This window comes from Phragmites australis, chromosome 21 (assembly GCF_958298935.1).
Source record: "Phragmites australis chromosome 21, lpPhrAust1.1, whole genome shotgun sequence".
Lineage (NCBI taxonomy): Eukaryota > Viridiplantae > Streptophyta > Magnoliopsida > Poales > Poaceae > Phragmites > Phragmites australis.
This window is the reverse complement of record NC_084941.1, coordinates 20,485,942-20,491,038: the sequence shown is the minus strand read 5'-3', so window position 1 is coordinate 20,491,038 and position 5,097 is coordinate 20,485,942. Positions and strand designations below refer to the sequence as shown.

The window sequence follows — 5,097 nt, the reverse complement described above, 5'->3', positions numbered from 1 at the left end:
CCAGACCCGCTCTTCGGTCATTAGTTTAAAGAGTCATTTACAGAGGAGAGAAAGAATTTTGAACATTGAGGTCTTGAATCCCTAAACTACCCTATTCTTTAGGTTGGCACATGACACTCCATTTTGCGAGGTGATTCTTCTTTTTATGGCTATCGCTTTGTTAGTAAAATCTATAGCGAAAGTAGTCAAGTCTTTTAAGTACACATCATGGAATTACGAAGAAATATCATGTCATGTTCCCTTTTTCTTTCTCAAGTCCACGTGACATCGCCAGGAATGGGTGCTCTAGCAGCTGGTCCGCCGTCCACGGTCACCAGCGCGTCATCTAAGAAACCAAGTTGACATGTGCCTTGATTTATTTGTGATGAGTGATTGACAAGTTTATTGAGTTGGTTTGATGATCTTTGGTATTGCATAAGCATGGTTGTGTTTATCTATGTTTGAGACTAACCAAAGGTATTGGAGTTGAAGTGTTTGTCTCTAAGCTGTAGAATTTGTACATGTCGAATGGTTCGGCGATGAGGCACTGTTCACATCGGAACATTCCAGGAGGCGAAGGTAGGGAGTTCTTTATACCGAATGGTCCGGTAATGGAGGATGTGAACGCCGGATGCCTCGCCAAAGCATTTGTTATAGAGAGGTTGCAAAATGACTTGTTTGGCGGGTTGCGCTCACCGGATGGTCCGGCGATGGAGGAGTGTACACCGAATGCTCCGCATCAGGATTATGCAGGAAGTTTTCAGTGGAGTCCGAATTACATGCGCCATATGGTCTGATGATCAGAGGGCTATACACGCCAGATCAACTGATGTTCACGATATTTCTGGTATAAGTTGTTCAACAGAGAATTTTGATTTTTTCTAATTGGAGATGGAACTGGATATATGTTTGCGCTTGTCTTATGATGTACAGGTCATGGATGCAACATGGCAGTTGACGGCGAGATGATCGGGGCTAAGCGAGGTGCTTGGTACCATACAATCAAGGTGGTCGGGTAGAATCAAAGGAGAAGCTCACCCATTCTCCATTGCTTCAACTCTCAGATTTCGGTAAGACTTTTGAACTAGAGTGTGATGCTAGTGGGATTGGAATTGGAGGTGTGCTAATTCAAGAAGGTAAACCTGTTGCTTATTTCAGCGAGAAATTAAGTGGGCCAAGTCTGAATTATTCTACCTATGACAAAGAATTGTATGCTTTAGTTCGTGGGCTTAAAACTTAGCAACATTATCTGTGGCCTAAAGAATTTGTTATATATTCTGATCATGAATCATTGAAACACATTAGAACTTAAGCTAAACTGAATAAACGATATGCTAAATGGGTAGAATATATTGAGTCATTTCCATATGTCATAAAACATAAGAAAGAAAAAGATAATGTGATTGGTGATGCGCTTTGTAGGCGTTATACCATGTTATCTCAACTTGATCAAAAGATTTTTGTTTTAGAAACCATTAAGGACTTATATGCTACAAATTTAGACTTTAAATAAGTGCCTGAACATAGTAAAGAAGGGAAGACATGGAATAAATATATGTTGAATGATGGTTTGCTCTATCGTGCTAACAAGCTATGCATTATAGCTAGCTCTGTTCATCTTTTGTTGTTGCAGGACGCATATGGAGGACGATTGATGGCATATTTTGGAGCAAAGAAGATTAAAAATGTGCTGGCCATCCACTTCTTTTGGCTAAAGATGAGACATGACATCGAGCGCTATGTGTCGCGCTATACTACTTGCAATAAAGCTAAGTCTCGTTTAAATTCACATGGCCTTTACATGCCTCTTCCTGTTCCTAGTGTACCATGGGAGGATATTTCTATGGATTTTGTGTTAGGTTTGCCTAGGGTAAAGAGGGGGAGGATAGCATATTTGTAGTTGTGGATCGATTTTCTAAAATGGCACATTTTATATCCTGTCACAAGAGCGATGATGATACAAACATAGCTGATTTATTTTTCAGGGAAATTGTTCAACTACATAAGGTGCCTAATACTATCGTCTCTGATCATGAAGTTTTTTAGCCACTTTTGGAGATCTCTTTGGAACAAATTAGGGACAAAGCCGCTATTCTCTACTACATATCAACCTCCAAACTGATGGACAAACAGAGGTCGTCAACCGCACATTATCGACTATATTGTTGGCTATCTTAAAGAAGATTTTGAAGATGTGGGAATAGTGTTTACCGCATATTGAATTTACTTACAACAGGTAGGTACACTCCACCACCAAGGTAAGTCCATTTCAGGTAGTCTATGGACTTAATCCCCGTGCTCCTGCTAATTTATTACATTTGTCTACTTCTGAAAAACTTAATTTGGATGCAAAGAAGCGTGCAGAATTTATTCTTAAGTTGCATGAAACAATTAAAAAGAATATAGAGCACATGACTAAAAAGTATAGGATTGCTGGAAATAAAGGTAGGAAACAAGTAAAATTTGAACTAGGTGATTTAGTTTTGTTGCATTTGAGAAAGGAAAGGTTTCCAGAGTTAAGAAAATCAAAATTGATGCCTATAGCTGATGGTCCGTTTAAGATAATTGAGAAAATAAATGAAAATGCATACAAATTAGACCTACCTGCCAATTTTGGGGTTACTCCCACGTTTAACATTTCCGATTTGATGCCATCCTTAGGAGAATAAGATGAGCTCGAGTCGAGGATGACTCCAATTCAAGAGGGGAGTATGATAAGGACATGGTTCCTTCAGATATGAGCAACACTGCTAATAAGCCTCAAATCGTATAAGGATCCATTACAAGAGTATATGCGCGACAGTTAAACCACCAAGTGAACTCATTTCTCACTATTTATGCTATCTCGGATGGATTGGTACTAAATTCTTGTGATATTTTATTGCTTAGGAATATGGGAGAGGCTTCACAAGCTTACCTGGACGTAGTCACTCGAGTGCCAGTCGATTCGAGCAACAAGTCGAGCTTAACTTGGACTCCAAATTCAGTTCGGAGTCTCAGGATAATACGACAGTAAAACGGGCATAACTCTCGTATACGGAGTCCAATTGAGACAATCTTGAACTTGATGGAAAGCTTATGACTAGCCCTTTCCAATGGATTTGGGCACAACCAAATATTCGTTATAGTTTAGTCAGAGTCGAAGGAATAAAGTGCTGCCTCTCACTATTTTACACCATGTCTGGTCATGTAATCATGTTGGAGTCGGAGTCCAGGTTGTGTATGCCTCTTCTTAGGTCCACACAACCCTAGGGCAACCTCTTCACGTCCCCATATATATAGACATAGTAGTCATCGTAGTTTAGGCTCAAATTTTGCTTAGATTATTCTGTTTTAGACAGTTTCGCCGTTTATCAGTTTGTAGTATCCCAAACTCTAGCACTTCATTGGTAATCAGCAATATCCAGATTATATCTACCTATTTTTGCTTGTGTTCTTGATTCGCTTGCAGAAAAAGCCTTCTTGGCGAGATCAAACGCGTCTTGGTATGATTGATAATCACGGAGTAGTGTCGTAGTGGTTACGAGGATTCTTAATCTGTTCTGGTCGGAGCCTTTGAATCATCAATGTTGAAACTCCACCAAATCAACTTATCATATTACCTTTAGAAGATTGGGTCGATCGACTATCCTCTTCTACTGCAGTCGACCTAGATCAATGACCGCGCCAATCCTGTAAGTGCTTGACTTAGTTTTTATTTAGGCTAGTGGCTAATTTTACACGAACACTATAATACAACTAGATTATTGATGGCCTGCATAAATTTTTAGCATGGGTATCTTTATCGTCAGTACCGAATATTATACACATAAATGTATAGCACAATGCAATCTCTGTACTTTTAACATCCGATCGATCCTCTTTTAACGCCTAGATGAATCAATCTTGTGGTAAAATGATGTTTCTCGAAAAATAAAAATGCCTTGAAGACTTCCACATATTGCGTTCTTCTTCCATGGATACATTGTGGTTTCTCGTCATGTGATATACCTTTTCTTTTTTTTTCTTTTTTTGCTGAATTGTGAATGTCAGGTGGGTTGGAGGGATTTGACAAAGTTGTGTGGGATGTTGAAGAGCATAAAGATGGCGAATGCCCATCAATAACCTTTCAGTATCACAGTAAGGATCGGGAACAAGGTACATTCATTAGCATCTTTATTTTCACTACAGGGCTCCATGCTTGAATAAGTTCAGCAAATTCAAGCATTAACTGTTATACATTCTTCAGGCCATTCGGGCGATGTAACTGTCCGGGCAACATACTCTCTTTCTGAAGCTACCACTCTAAGACTTGACATGGAAGCTACACCAGAAAACAAAACCACTCCTATCAGCCTGGCACAGCACACATACTGGAACCTGTCAGGCCATAACTCTGGTGACATCTTGCATCATTCGATCCAGATCTAGGGGAAACACATCACTCCCGTTGACGAAAACACAATCCCCACTGGTGAGATAATGCTTGTCAAGGACACACCTTCGACTTCACGACAGAGCACAGAATTGGGGAGCACATCAATGATGTTCCTGGAGGGTATGATCATAACTATGTGCTGGACTGTGTAGTCGAGAAGAATGGCCCAAAGCATGTAGCCAAACTGAGAGACCCATCAAGCCCACGCACCCTGGACCTCTGGACTGATGCGCCTGGCATGCAGTTCTACACTACGAACTATGTGAATGGCATCACTGGCAAAGGGGGTGCTGTCTATGAGAAGCATGCCAGAATTGGTTGCGACTTCCCAGCCTGTGGGAGGCGCCGCACAGCCCCTGGCTCATCGAAGGGAAGAAAGCGTGTTTGATTTTGGAGCTTTGTCTTTGTACATCTGTGATTGCTTCTAACTTCCATGTGTTCCATGTGCAGGAACTCGAGCGATTTTCCTCTGAGTGATCTTCCCTTCAGGCCGAAGTGGACGATCATTCCCTTCACCGAAGAACATCCCACATTAGAGTTACCTCCAGGAGCTTGTTCGCTTGGGGAGGCATTTGCTCAGTGGCTGTAAGTGGCCCGATGTCCAAATATTAAGGCGCACTGGGTGGTGGTTCATGAGTCTCTGGAGACTACGCTAGGATGTGTCAAGAGCTAATTTCCTTAAAGCGATTTCAACATAAGCA

At 41.1% G+C, this 5,097-nt stretch overlaps 1 pseudogene; it reads left to right on the top strand.

The window, feature by feature from the left end:
• The first annotated feature begins 590 nt into the window (after positions 1–590).
• On the top strand, positions 591–4,784 carry LOC133903215 (uncharacterized; annotated as a pseudogene).
• The last annotated feature ends 313 nt before the right edge of the window (positions 4,785–5,097 follow it).